The sequence below is a fragment of the Pseudophryne corroboree genome, chromosome 3, assembly GCF_028390025.1.
Source record: "Pseudophryne corroboree isolate aPseCor3 chromosome 3, aPseCor3.hap2, whole genome shotgun sequence".
NCBI classification, from domain to species: domain Eukaryota; kingdom Metazoa; phylum Chordata; class Amphibia; order Anura; family Myobatrachidae; genus Pseudophryne; species Pseudophryne corroboree.
In genome coordinates, this window is record NC_086446.1 from 150,828,788 (window position 1) to 150,844,285 (window position 15,498).

Below are 15,498 nucleotides of genomic sequence, written 5' to 3' on the forward strand. Positions count from 1 at the left end.
TAATTGAAAATTTACTAATTGCACTGCTGCATAGCTTTCCCTAATTAAGAAAAATATTTCTTTGCTCCGTGGATGTATTATTAATAAATGTTATTGTCAGCAGAAAAAAAAGCTATGAGATCTTAAAGTTAGTGTCACAAGCAAACAAATTTTCTAAGTATAAAGTATTACTGCCATATTTAACTACAATGTTTTGCATCCAGTCATCATGTAGGATACATGTCATGTTAAATAGTTTTTAGACTAATACATTTCATATTAGTTTGATAGATAGTATAACATTTTAAATATAATCTTTTAAAATTTTTAAGACTAATACATTTCATATTAGTTTGATACCTAATATAAGATTTAAAATATATTTTTTTCTGCTCTAGCCGGGACTCAAACGCAGGTCGCAAGAATGGGAATCTTGCATGATACCCCTACACTACTAACGCTGCTGGTTTATAATGCTCCACAAGAAAATAGATGTATATTCAAAACTATGTGACATGAATATCTTTTTAATTGAAAATTTACTAATTGCACTGCTGCATAGCTTTCCCTAATTAAGAAAAATATTTCTTTGCTCCATGGATGTATTTATTTGTCAAAAAAGTTGTGCTAATGAATTTTTTTATGCAGATTCAGTTTATTAATAAAAGTTATAGTCAGCAGAAAAAAGCTATGAGATCTTAAAGTTAGTGTCACAAGTAAACAAATGTTCTAATTATAAACAAAGTATTACTGCCATATTTAACTACAATGTGGTGCATCCAGTCATCTTGTAGGTCATGTAGGTTATATGTCATGTTAAATTGTTTTTAGACTAATACATTTCTTATTAGTTTGATAGATAGTATAACATTTTAAATATAATCTCTTAAAATGTTTTAAGACTAATACATTTCATATTAGTTTGATACCTAATATAAGATTTAAAATGTGTTTTTTCTGCGCTAGCCAGTACTCTAACACAGGTCGCAAGAATGAGACTCTTGCATGATACCCCTACACTAGTAGCGCTGCTGACATATAGGGCTCTACAAGAAAATAGATGTATATTCAAAACTGTGTGACATGAACATCTTTTTAATTGAAAATTTACTAATTGCACTGCTGCATAGCTTTCCCTAATTAAGAAAAATATTTCTTTGCTCCATGGATGTATTATTAATAAATGTTATTGTCAGCAGAAAAAAGCTATGAGATCTTAAAGTTAGTGTCACAAGCAAACAAATTTTCTAAGTATAAAGTATTACTGCCATATTTAACTACAATGTGGTGCATCCAGTCATCATGTAGGATACATGTCATGTTAAAATGTTTTAAGACTAATACATTTCATATTAGTTTGATACCTAATATAAGATTTAAAACATATTTTTTTCCGCGCTAGCTGGTAGTTGAACCCAGGTCGCAAGAATGGGAATCTTGCATGATACCCCTACACTACTAACGCTGCTGGTTTGTAATGCTCTACAAGAAAATAGATGTATATTCAAAACTATGTGACATGAATATCTTTTTTATTGAAAATTTACTAATTGCACTGCTGCATAGCTTTCCCTAATTAAGAAAAATATTTCTTTGATCCATGGATGTATTTATTTGTCAAAAAAGTTGTGCTAATGAATTTGTTATGCAGATTCAGTTTATTAATAAATGTTATTGTCAGCAGAAAAAAGCTATGAGATCTTAAAGTTAGTGTCACAAGTAAACACATTTTCTAAGTATAAAGAAAGTATTACTACCATATTTAACTACAATGTGGTGCATCCAGTCATCTTGTAGGTCACGTAGGTTATATGTCATGTTAAATTGTTTTTAGACTAATACATTTTATATTAGTTTGATAGATAGTATAACATTTTAAATATAATCTCTTAAAATGTTTTAAGACTAATACATTTCATATTAGTTTGATACCTAATATAAGATTTAAAATGTGTTTTTTCTGCACTAGCCGGTACTCGAACAAAGGTCACAAGAATGGTACTCTTGCATGATACCCCTACACTAGTAGCGCTGCTGGCTTATAGGGCTCCACAAGAAAATAGATGTATATTCAAAACTATGTGACATGAATATCTTTTTAATTGAAAATTTACTAATTGCACTGCTGCATAGCTTTCCCTAATTAAGAAAAATATTTCTTTGATCCATGGATGTATTTATTTGTCAAAAAAGTTGTGCTAATGAATTTGTTATGCAGATTCAGTTTATTAATAAATGTTATTGTCAGCAGAAAAAAGCTATGAGATCTTAAAGTTAGTGTCACAAGTAAACCAATGTTCTAAGTATAAAGAAAGTATTACTGCCATATTTAACTACAATGTGGTGCATCCAGTCATCTTGTAGGTCATGTAGGTTATATGTCATGTTAAATTGTTTTTAGACTAATACATTTCTTATTAGTTTGATAGATAGTATAACATTTTAAATATAATCTCTTAAAATGTTTTAAGACTAATACATTTCATATTAGTTTGATACCTAATATAAGATTTAAAATGTGTTTTTTTCTGCGCTAGCCGGTACTCGAACACAGATCGCAAGAATGAGACTCTTGCATGATACCCCTACACTAGTAGCGCTGCTGACATATAGGGCTCTACAAGAAAATAGATGTATATTCTAAACTGTCTGACATGAATATCTTTTTAATTGAAAATTTACTAATTGCACTGCTGCATAGCTTTCCCTAATTAAGAAAAATATTTCTTTGCTCCATGGATGTATTATTAATAAATGTTATTGTCAGCAGAAAAAAAGCTATGAGATCTTAAAGTTAGTGTCACAAGCAAACACATTTTCTAAGTATAAAGTATTACTGCCATATTTAACTACAATGTGGTGCATCCAGTCATCATGTAGGATACATGTCATGTTAAATAGTTTTTAGACTAATACATTTCATATTAGTTTGATAGATAGTATAACATTTTAAATATAATCTCTTAAAATGTTTTAAGACTAATACATTTCATATTAGTTTGATACCTAATATAAGATTTAAAACATATTTTTTTCTGCGCTAGCTGGTATTTGAACCCAGGTCGCAAGAATGGGAATCTTGCATTATACCCCTACACTACTAACGCTGCTGGTTTGTAATGCTCCACAAGAAAATAGATGTATATTCAAAACTATGTGACATGAATATCTTTTTTATTGAAAATTTAATAATTGCACTGCTGCATAGCTTTCCCTAATTAAGAAAAATATTTCTTTGATCCATGGATGTATTTATTTGTCAAAAAAGTTGTGCTAATGAATTTGTTATGCAGATTCAGTTTTTGTTAATAAATGTTATTGTCAGCAGAAAAAAGCTATGAGATCTTAAAGTTAGTGTCACAAGTAAACAAATGTTCTAAGTATAAAGAAAGTATTACTGCCATATTTAACTACAATGTGGTGCATCCAGTCATCTTGTAGGTCATGTAGGTTATATGTCATGTTAAATTGTTTTTAGACTAATACATTTCTTATTAGTTTGATAGATAGTATAACATTTTAAATATAATCTCTTAAAATGTTTTAAGACTAATACATTTCATATTAGTTTGATACCTAATATAAGATTTAAAATGTGTTTTTTCTGCGCTAGCCGGTACTCGAACACAGGTCGCAAGAATGAGACTCTTGCATGATACCTCTACACTAGTATCGCTGCTGACATATAGGGCTCTACAAGAAAATAGATGTATATTCAAAACTGTGTGACATGAATATCTTTTTAATTGAAAATTTACTAATTGCACTGCTGCATAGCTTTCCCTAATTAAGAAAAATATTTATTTGCTCCATGGATGTATTATTAATAAATGTTATTGTCAGCAGAAAAAAAGCTATGAGATCTTAAAGTTAGTGTCACAAGCAAACAAATTTTCTAAGTATAAAGTATTACTGCCATATTTAACTACAATGTTTTGCATCCAGTTATCATGTAGGATACATGTCATGTTAAATAGTTTTTAGACTAATACATTTCATATTAGTTTGATAGATAGTATAACATTTTAAATATAATCTCTTAAAATGTTTTAAGACTAATACATTTCATATTAGTTTGATACCTAATATAAGATTTAAAATGTATTTTTTTTTGCGCTAGCCGGGATTTGAACCCAGGTCGCAAGAATGGGAATCTTGCATGATACCCCTACATTACTAACGCTGCTGGTTTGTAATGCTCCACAAGAAAATAGATGTATATTCAAAACTATGTGACATGAATATCTTTTTAATTGAAAATTTACTAATTGCACTGCTGCATAGCTTTCCCTAATTAAGAAAAATATTTCTTTGATCCATGGATGTATTTATTTGTCAAAAAAGTTGTGCTAATGAATTTGTTATGCAGATTCAGTTTATTAATAAATGTTATTGTCAGCAGAAAAAAACTATGAGATCTTAAAGTTAGTGTCACAAGTAAACAAATGTTCTAAGTATAAAGAAAGTATTACTGCCATATTTAACTACAATGTGGTGCATCCAGTCATCTTGTAGGTTATATGTCATGTTAAATTGTTTTTAGACTAATACATTTCTTATTAGTTTGATAGATAGTATAACATTTTAAATATAATCTCTTAAAATGTTTTAAGACTAATACATTTCATATTAGTTTGATACCTAATATAAGATTTAAAATGTGTTTTTTCTGCGCTAGCCGGTACTCGAACACAGGTCGCAAGAATGAGACTCTTGCATGATACCCCTACACTAGTAGTGCTGCTGACATATAGGGCTCTACAAGAAAATAGATGTATATTCAAAACTATGTGAAATGAATATCTTTTTAATTGAAAATTTACTAATTGCACTGCTGCATAGCTTTCCCTAATTAAGAAACATATTTCTTTGCTCCATGGATGTATTATTAATAAATGTTATTGTCAGCAGAAAAAAAGCTATGAGATCTTAAAGTTAGTGTCACAAGCAAACAAATTTTCTAAGTATAAAGTATTACTGCCATATTTAACTACAATGTGGTGCATCCAGTCATCATGTAGGATACATGTCATGTTAAATAGTTTATAGACTAATACATTTCATATTAGTTTGATAGATAGTATAACATTTTATATATAATCTCTTAAAATGTTTTAAGACTAATACATTTCATATTAGTTTGATACCTAATATAAGATTTAAAATGTATTTTTTTCTGCGCTAGCTGGGATTTGAACCAAGGTCGCAAGAATGGGAATCTTGCATGATACCCCTACACTACTAACGCTGATGGTTTGAAATGCTCCACAAGAAAATAGATGTATATTCAAAACTATGTGACATGAATATCTTTTTAATTGAAAATTTACTAATTGCACTGCTGCATAGCTTTCCCTAATTAAGAAAAATATTTCTTTGATCCATGGATGTATTTATTTGTCAAAAAAGTTGTGCTAATGAATTTGTTATGCAGATTCAGTTTATTAATAAATGTTATTGTCAGCAGAAAAAAGCTGAGATCTTAAAGTTAGTGTCACAAGTAAACAAATGTTCTAAGTATAAAGAAAGTATTACTGCCATATTTAACTACAATGTGGTGCATCCAGTCATCTTGTAGGTCATGTAGGTTATATGTCATGTTAAATTGTTTTTAGACTAATAAATTTCTTATTAGTTTGATAGATAGTATAACATTTTAAATATAATCTCTTAAAATGTTTTAAGACTAATACATTTCATATAAGTTTGATACCTAATATAAGATTTAAAATGTGTTTTTTCTGCGCTAGCCGGTACTCGAACACAGGTCGCAAGAATGAGACTTTTGCATGATACCCCTACACTATTAGCGCTGCTGACATATAGGGCTCTACAAGAAAATAGATGTATATTCAAAACTGTGTGACATGAATATCTTTTTAATTGAAAATTTACTAATTGCACTGCTGCATAGTTTTCCCTAATTAAGAAAAATATTTCTTTGCTCCATGGATGTATTATTAATAAATGTTATTGTCAGCAGAAAAAAAAGCTATGAGATCTTAAAGTTAGTGTCACAAGCAAACAAATTTTCTAAGTATAAAGTATTACTGCCATATTTAACTACAATGTTTTGCATCCAGTCATCATGTAGGATACATGTCATGTTAAATAGTTTTTAGACTAATACATTTCATATTAGTTTGATAGATAGTATAACATTTTAAATATAATCTCTTAAAATTTTTAAGACTAATACATTTCATATTAGTTTGATACCTAATATAAGTTTTAAAATGTATTTTTTTCTGCTCTAGCCGGGACTCAAACGCAGGTCGCAAGAATGGGAATCTTGCATGATACCCCTACACTACTAACGCTGCTAGTTTATAATGCTCCACAAGAAAATAGATGTATATTCAAAACTATGTGACATGAATATCTTTTTAATTGAAAATTTACTAATTGCACTGCTGCATAGCTTTCCCTAATTAAGAAAAATATTTCTTTGCTCCATGGATGTATTTATTTGTCAAAAAAGTTGTGCTAATGAATTTGTTATGCAGATTCAGTTTATTAATAAATGTTATTGTCAGCAGAAAAAAGCTATGAGATCTTAAAGTTAGTGTCACAAGTAAACAAATGTTCTAAGTATAAAGAAAGTATTACTGCCATATTTAACTACAATGTGGTGCATCCAGTCATCTTGTAGGTCATGTAGGTTATATGTCATGTTAAATTGTTTTTAGACTAATACATTTCTTATTAGTTTGATAGATAGTATAACATTTTAAATATAATCTCTTAAAATGTTTTAAGACTAATACATTTTATATTAGTTTGATACCTAATATAAGATTTAAAATGTGTTTTTTCTGCGCTAGCCGGTACTCGAACACAGGTCGCAAGAATGAGACTCTTGCATGATACCCCTACACTAGTAGCGCTGCTGACATATAGGGCTCTACAAGAAAATAGATGTATATTCAAAACTGTGTGACATGAATATCTTTTTAATTGAAAATTTACTAATTGCACTGCTGCATAGCTTTCCCTAATTAAGAAAAATATTTCTTTGCTCCATTGATGTATTATTAATAAATGTTATTGTCAGCAGAAAAAAAGCTATGAGATCTTAAAGTTAGTGTCACAAGCAAACAAATTTTCTAAGTATAAAGTATTACTGCCATATTTAACTACAATGTGGTGCATCCAGTCATCATGTAGGATACATGTCATGTTAAATAGTTTTTAGACTAATACATTTGATATTAGTTTGATAGATAGTATAACATTTTAAATATAATCTCTTAAAATGTTTTAAGACTAATACATTTCATATTAGTTTGATACCTAATATAAGATTTAAAATGTATTTTTTTCCACGCTAGCTGGTATTTGAACCCAGGTCGCAAGAATGGGAATCTTGCATGATACCCCTACACTACTAACGCTGCTGGTTTGTAATGCTCCACAAGAAAATAGATGTATATTCAAAACTATGTGACATGAATATCTTTTTTATTGAAAATTTACTAATTGCACTGCTGCATAGCTTTCCCTAATTAAGAAAAATATTTCTTTGATCCATGGATGTATTTATTTGTCAAAAAAGTTGTGCTAATGAATTTGTTATGCAGATTCAGTTTATTAATAAATGTTATTGTCAGCAGAAAAAAGCTATGAGATCTTAAAGTTAGTGTCACAAGTAAACAAATGTTCTAAGTATAAAGAAAGTATTACTGCCATATTTAACTACAATGTGGTGCATCCAGTCATCTTGTAGGTCATGTAGGTTATATGTCATGTTAAATTGTTTTTAGACTAATACATTTCTTATTAGTTTGATAGATAGTATAACATTTTAAATATAATCTCTTAAAATGTTTTAAGACTAATACATTTCATATTAGTTTGATACCTAATATAAGATTTAAAATGTGTTTTTTCTGCGCTAGCCGGTACTCGAACACAGGTCGCAAGAATGAGACTCTTGCATGATACCTCTACACTAGTATCGCTGCTGACATATAGGGCTCTACAAGAAAATAGATGTATATTCAAAACTGTGTGACATGAATATCTTTTTAATTGAAAATTTACTAATTGCACTGCTGCATAGCTTTCCCTAATTAAGAAAAATATTTATTTGCTCCATGGATGTATTATTAATAAATGTTATTGTCAGCAGAAAAAAAGCTATGAGATCTTAAAGTTAGTGTCACAAGCAAACAAATTTTCTAAGTATAAAGTATTACTGCCATATTTAACTACAATGTTTTGCATCCAGTTATCATGTAGGATACATGTCATGTTAAATAGTTTTTAGACTAATACATTTCATATTAGTTTGATAGATAGTATAACATTTTAAATATAATCTCTTAAAATGTTTTAAGACTAATACATTTCATATTAGTTTGATACCTAATATAAGATTTAAAATGTATTTTTTTTTGCGCTAGCCGGGATTTGAACCCAGGTCGCAAGAATGGGAATCTTGCATGATACCCCTACATTACTAACGCTGCTGGTTTGTAATGCTCCACAAGAAAATAGATGTATATTCAAAACTATGTGACATGAATATCTTTTTAATTGAAAATTTACTAATTGCACTGCTGCATAGCTTTCCCTAATTAAGAAAAATATTTCTTTGATCCATGGATGTATTTATTTGTCAAAAAAGTTGTGCTAATGAATTTGTTATGCAGATTCAGTTTATTAATAAATGTTATTGTCAGCAGAAAAAAACTATGAGATCTTAAAGTTAGTGTCACAAGTAAACAAATGTTCTAAGTATAAAGAAAGTATTACTGCCATATTTAACTACAATGTGGTGCATCCAGTCATCTTGTAGGTTATATGTCATGTTAAATTGTTTTTAGACTAATACATTTCTTATTAGTTTGATAGATAGTATAACATTTTAAATATAATCTCTTAAAATGTTTTAAGACTAATACATTTCATATTAGTTTGATACCTAATATAAGATTTAAAATGTGTTTTTTCTGCGCTAGCCGGTACTCGAACACAGGTCGCAAGAATGAGACTCTTGCATGATACCCCTACACTAGTAGTGCTGCTGACATATAGGGCTCTACAAGAAAATAGATGTATATTCAAAACTATGTGAAATGAATATCTTTTTAATTGAAAATTTACTAATTGCACTGCTGCATAGCTTTCCCTAATTAAGAAACATATTTCTTTGCTCCATGGATGTATTATTAATAAATGTTATTGTCAGCAGAAAAAAAGCTATGAGATCTTAAAGTTAGTGTCACAAGCAAACAAATTTTCTAAGTATAAAGTATTACTGCCATATTTAACTACAATGTGGTGCATCCAGTCATCATGTAGGATACATGTCATGTTAAATAGTTTATAGACTAATACATTTCATATTAGTTTGATAGATAGTATAACATTTTATATATAATCTCTTAAAATGTTTTAAGACTAATACATTTCATATTAGTTTGATACCTAATATAAGATTTAAAATGTATTTTTTTCTGCGCTAGCTGGGATTTGAACCAAGGTCGCAAGAATGGGAATCTTGCATGATACCCCTACACTACTAACGCTGATGGTTTGAAATGCTCCACAAGAAAATAGATGTATATTCAAAACTATGTGACATGAATATCTTTTTAATTGAAAATTTACTAATTGCACTGCTGCATAGCTTTCCCTAATTAAGAAAAATATTTCTTTGATCCATGGATGTATTTATTTGTCAAAAAAGTTGTGCTAATGAATTTGTTATGCAGATTCAGTTTATTAATAAATGTTATTGTCAGCAGAAAAAAGCTGAGATCTTAAAGTTAGTGTCACAAGTAAACAAATGTTCTAAGTATAAAGAAAGTATTACTGCCATATTTAACTACAATGTGGTGCATCCAGTCATCTTGTAGGTCATGTAGGTTATATGTCATGTTAAATTGTTTTTAGACTAATAAATTTCTTATTAGTTTGATAGATAGTATAACATTTTAAATATAATCTCTTAAAATGTTTTAAGACTAATACATTTCATATAAGTTTGATACCTAATATAAGATTTAAAATGTGTTTTTTCTGCGCTAGCCGGTACTCGAACACAGGTCGCAAGAATGAGACTTTTGCATGATACCCCTACACTATTAGCGCTGCTGACATATAGGGCTCTACAAGAAAATAGATGTATATTCAAAACTGTGTGACATGAATATCTTTTTAATTGAAAATTTACTAATTGCACTGCTGCATAGTTTTCCCTAATTAAGAAAAATATTTCTTTGCTCCATGGATGTATTATTAATAAATGTTATTGTCAGCAGAAAAAAAAGCTATGAGATCTTAAAGTTAGTGTCACAAGCAAACAAATTTTCTAAGTATAAAGTATTACTGCCATATTTAACTACAATGTTTTGCATCCAGTCATCATGTAGGATACATGTCATGTTAAATAGTTTTTAGACTAATACATTTCATATTAGTTTGATAGATAGTATAACATTTTAAATATAATCTCTTAAAATTTTTAAGACTAATACATTTCATATTAGTTTGATACCTAATATAAGTTTTAAAATATATTTTTTTCTGCTCTAGCCGGGACTCAAACGCAGGTCGCAAGAATGGGAATCTTGCATGATACCCCTACACTACTAACGCTGCTGGTTTATAATGCTCCACAAGAAAATAGATGTATATTCAAAACTATGTGACATGAATATCTTTTTAATTGAAAATTTACTAATTGCACTGCTGCATAGCTTTCCCTAATTAAGAAAAATATTTCTTTGCTCCATGGATGTATTTATTTGTCAAAAAAGTTGTGCTAATGAATTTGTTATGCAGATTCAGTTTATTAATAAATGTTATTGTCAGCAGAAAAAAGCTATGAGATCTTAAAGTTAGTGTCACAAGTAAACAAATGTTCTAAGTATAAAGAAAGTGTTACTGCCATATTTAACTACAATGTGGTGCATCCAGTCATCTTGTAGGTCATGTAGGTTATATGTCATGTTAAATTGTTTTTAGACTAATACATTTCTTATTAGTTTGATAGATAGTATAACATTTTAAATATAATCTCTTAAAATGTTTTAAGACTAATACATTTTATATTAGTTTGATACCTAATATAAGATTTAAAATGTGTTTTTTCTGCGCTAGCCGGTACTCGAACACAGGTCGCAAGAATGAGACTCTTGCATGATACCCCTACACTAGTAGCGCTGCTGACATATAGGGCTCTACAAGAAAATAGATGTATATTCAAAACTGTGTGACATGAATATCTTTTTAATTGAAAATTTACTAATTGCACTGCTGCATGGCTTTCCCTAATTAAGAAAAATATTTCTTTGCTCCATTGATGTATTATTAATAAATGTTATTGTCAGCAGAAAAAAAGCTATGAGATCTTAAAGTTAGTGTCACAAGCAAACAAATTTTCTAAGTATAAAGTATTACTGCCATATTTAACTACAATGTGGTGCATCCAGTCATCATGTAGGATACATGTCATGTTAAATAGTTTTTAGACTAATACATTTGATATTAGTTTGATAGATAGTATAACATTTTAAATATAATCTCTTAAAATGTTTTAAGACTAATACATTTCATATTAGTTTGATACCTAATATAAGATTTAAAATGTATTTTTTTCCGCGCTAGCTGGTATTTGAACCCAGGTCGCAAGAATGGGAATCTTGCATGATACCCCTACACTACTAACGCTGCTGGTTTGTAATGCTCCACAAGAAAATAGATGTATATTCAAAACTATGTGACATGAATATCTTTTTTATTGAAAATTTACTAATTGCACTGCTGCATAGCTTTCCCTAATTAAGAAAAATATTTCTTTGATCCATGGATGTATTTATTTGTCAAAAAATTTGTGCTAATGAATTTGTTATGCAGATTCAGTTTATTAATAAATGTTATTGTCAGCAGAAAAAAGCTATGAGATCTTAAAGTTAGTGTCACAAGTAAACACATTTTCTAAGTATAAAGAAAGTATTACTACCATATTTAACTACAATGTGGTGCATCCAGTCATCTTGTAGGTCACGTAGGTTATATGTCATGTTAAATTGTTTTTAGACTAATACATTTTATATTAGTTTGATAGATAGTATAACATTTTAAATATAATCTCTTAAAATGTTTTAAGACTAATACATTTCATATTAGTTTGATACCTAATATAAGATTTAAAATGTGTTTTTTCTGCACTAGCCGGTACTCGAACAAAGGTCACAAGAATGGTACTCTTGCATGATACCCCTACACTAGTAGCGCTGCTGGCTTATAGGGCTCCACAAGAAAATAGATGTATATTCAAAACTATGTGACATGAATATCTTTTTAATTGAAAATTTACTAATTGCACTGCTGCATAGCTTTCCCTAATTAAGAAAAATATTTATTTTATCCATGGATGTATTTATTTGTCAAAAAAGTTGTGCTAATGAATTTGTTATGCAGATTCAGTTTATTAATAAATGTTATTGTCAGCAGAAAAAAGCTATGAGATCTTAAAGTTAGTGTCACAAGTAAACAAATGTTCTAAGTATAAAGAAAGTATTACTGCCATATTTAACTACAATGTTTTGCATCCAGTCATCATGTAGGATACATGTCATGTTAAATAGTTTTTAGACTAATACATTTCATATTAGTTTGATAGATAGTATAACATTTTAAATATAATCTCTTAAAATGTTTTAAGACTAATACATTTCATATTAGTTTGATACCTAATTTAAGATTTAAAATGTATTTTTTTTTGCGCTAGCCGGGATTTGAACCCAGGTCGCAGGAATGGGAATCTTGCATGATACCCCTACATTACTAACGCTGCTGGTTTGTAATGCTCCACAAAAAAATAGATGTATATTCAAAACTATGTGACATGAATATCTTTTTAATTGAAAATTTACTAATTGCACTGCTGTATAGCTTTCCCTAATTAAGAAAAATATTTCTTTGATCCATGGATGTATTTATTTGTCAAAAAAGTTGTGCTAATGAATTTGTTATGCAGATTCAGTTTATTAATAAATGTTATTGTCAGCAGAAAAAAACTATGAGATCTTAAAGTTAGTGTCACAAGTAAACAAATGTTCTAAGTATAAAGAAAGTATTACTGCCATATTTAACTACAATGTGGTGCATCCAGTCATCTTGTAGGTTATATGTCATGTTAAATTGTTTTTAGACTAATACATTTCTTATTAGTTTGATAGATAGTATAACATTTTAAATATAATCTCTTAAAATGTTTTAAGACTAATACATTTCATATTAGTTTGATACCTAATATAAGATTTAAAATGTGTTTTTTCTGCGCTAGCCGGTACTCGAACACAGGTCGCAAGAATGAGACTCTTGCATGATACCCCTACACTAGTAGTGCTGCTGACATATAGGGCTCTACAAGAAAATAGATGTATATTCAAAACTATGTGACATGAATATCTTTTTAATTGAAAATTTACTAATTGCACTGCTGCATAGCTTTCCCTAATTAAGAAACATATTTCTTTGCTCCATGGATGTATTATTAATAAATGTTATTGTCAGCAGAAAAAAAGCTATGAGATCTTAAAGTTAGTGTCACAAGCAAACAAATTTTCTAAGTATAAAGTATTACTGCCATATTTAACTACAATGTGGTGCATCCAGTCATCATGTAGGATACATGTCATGTTAAATAGTTTATAGACTAATACATTTCATATTAGTTTGATAGATAGTATAACATTTTATATATAATCTCTTAAAATGTTTTAAGACTAATACATTTCATATTAGTTTGATACCTAATATAAGATTTAAAATGTATTTTTTTCTGCGCTAGCTGGGATTTGAACCAAGGTCGCAAGAATGGGAATCTTGCATGATACCCCTACACTACTAACGCTGATGGTTTGAAATGCTCCACAAGAAAATAGATGTATATTCAAAACTATGTGACATGAATATCTTTTTAATTGAAAATTTACTAATTGCACTGCTGCATAGCTTTCCCTAATTAAGAAAAATATTTCTTTGATCCATGGATGTATTTATTTGTCAAAAAAGTTGTGCTAATGAATTTGTTATGCAGATTCAGTTTATTAATAAATGTTATTGTCAGCAGAAAAAAGCTGAGATCTTAAAGTTAGTGTCACAAGTAAACAAATGTTCTAAGTATAAAGAAAGTATTACTGCCATATTTAACTACAATGTGGTGCATCCAGTCATCTTGTAGGTCATGTAGGTTATATGTCATGTTAAATTGTTTTTAGACTAATAAATTTCTTATTAGTTTGATAGATAGTATAACATTTTAAATATAATCTCTTAAAATGTTTTAAGACTAATACATTTCATATAAGTTTGATACCTAATATAAGATTTAAAATGTGTTTTTTCTGCGCTAGCCGGTACTCGAACACAGGTCGCAAGAATGAGACTTTTGCATGATACCCCTACACTATTAGCGCTGCTGACATATAGGGCTCTACAAGAAAATAGATGTATATTCAAAACTGTGTGACATGAATATCTTTTTAATTGAAAATTTACTAATTGCACTGCTGCATAGTTTTCCCTAATTAAGAAAAATATTTCTTTGCTCCATGGATGTATTATTAATAAATGTTATTGTCAGCAGAAAAAAAAGCTATGAGATCTTAAAGTTAGTGTCACAAGCAAACAAATTTTCTAAGTATAAAGTATTACTGCCATATTTAACTACAATGTTTTGCATCCAGTCATCATGTAGGATACATGTCATGTTAAATAGTTTTTAGACTAATACATTTCATATTAGTTTGATAGATAGTATAACATTTTAAATATAATCTCTTAAAATTTTTAAGACTAATACATTTCATATTAGTTTGATACCTAATATAAGTTTTAAAATATATTTTTTTCTGCTCTAGCCGGGACTCAAACGCAGGTCGCAAGAATGGGAATCTTGCATGATACCCCTACACTACTAACGCTGCTGGTTTATAATGCTCCACAAGAAAATAGATGTATATTCAAAACTATGTGACATGAATATCTTTTTAATTGAAAATTTACTAATTGCACTGCTGCATAGCTTTCCCTAATTAAGAAAAATATTTCTTTGCTCCATGGATGTATTTATTTGTCAAAAAAGTTGTGCTAATGAATTTTTTATGCAGATTCAGTTTATTAATAAATGTTATTGTCAGCAGAAAAAAGCTATGAGATCTTAAAGTTAGTGTCACAAGTAAACAAATGTTCTAAGTATAAAGAAAGTATTACTGCCATATTTAACTACAATGTGGTGCATCCAGTCATCTTGTAGGTCATGTAGGTTATATGTCATGTTAAATTGTTTTTAGACTAATACATTTCTTATTAGTTTGATAGATAGTATAACATTTTAAATATAATCTCTTAAAATGTTTTAAGACTAATACATTTTATATTAGTTTGATACCTAATATAAGATTTAAAATGTGTTTTTTCTGCGCTAGCCGGTACTCGAACACAGGTCGCAAGAATGAGACTCTTGCATGATACCCCTACACTAGTAGCGCTGCTGACATA

General features: G+C 29.0%; 6 non-coding genes across 6 annotated transcripts; all 6 read right to left on the reverse strand.

Moving 5' to 3' along the window:
* Nucleotides 1-4,091: 4,091 nt before the first annotated feature.
* TRNAG-CCC (transfer RNA glycine (anticodon CCC)) lies at nt 4,092-4,162 on the reverse strand. Its single transcript has one exon. It is a non-coding gene; the product is annotated as a tRNA-Gly (tRNA).
* A 994-nt stretch (nt 4,163-5,156) lies between these two features.
* Nucleotides 5,157-5,227, reverse strand: TRNAG-CCC (transfer RNA glycine (anticodon CCC)). The gene has a single exon. It is a non-coding gene; the product is annotated as a tRNA-Gly (tRNA).
* Nucleotides 5,228-8,376: 3,149 nt separating this feature from the next.
* TRNAG-CCC (transfer RNA glycine (anticodon CCC)) lies at nt 8,377-8,447 on the reverse strand. Its single transcript has one exon. It is a non-coding gene; the product is annotated as a tRNA-Gly (tRNA).
* Nucleotides 8,448-9,441: 994 nt separating this feature from the next.
* On the reverse strand, nt 9,442-9,512 carry TRNAG-CCC (transfer RNA glycine (anticodon CCC)). The gene has a single exon. It is a non-coding gene; the product is annotated as a tRNA-Gly (tRNA).
* A 2,075-nt stretch (nt 9,513-11,587) lies between these two features.
* TRNAG-CCC (transfer RNA glycine (anticodon CCC)) lies at nt 11,588-11,658 on the reverse strand. Its single transcript has one exon. It is a non-coding gene; the product is annotated as a tRNA-Gly (tRNA).
* A 2,120-nt stretch (nt 11,659-13,778) lies between these two features.
* On the reverse strand, nt 13,779-13,849 carry TRNAG-CCC (transfer RNA glycine (anticodon CCC)). Its single transcript has one exon. It is a non-coding gene; the product is annotated as a tRNA-Gly (tRNA).
* Between the last annotated feature and the right edge of the window lie 1,649 nt (nt 13,850-15,498).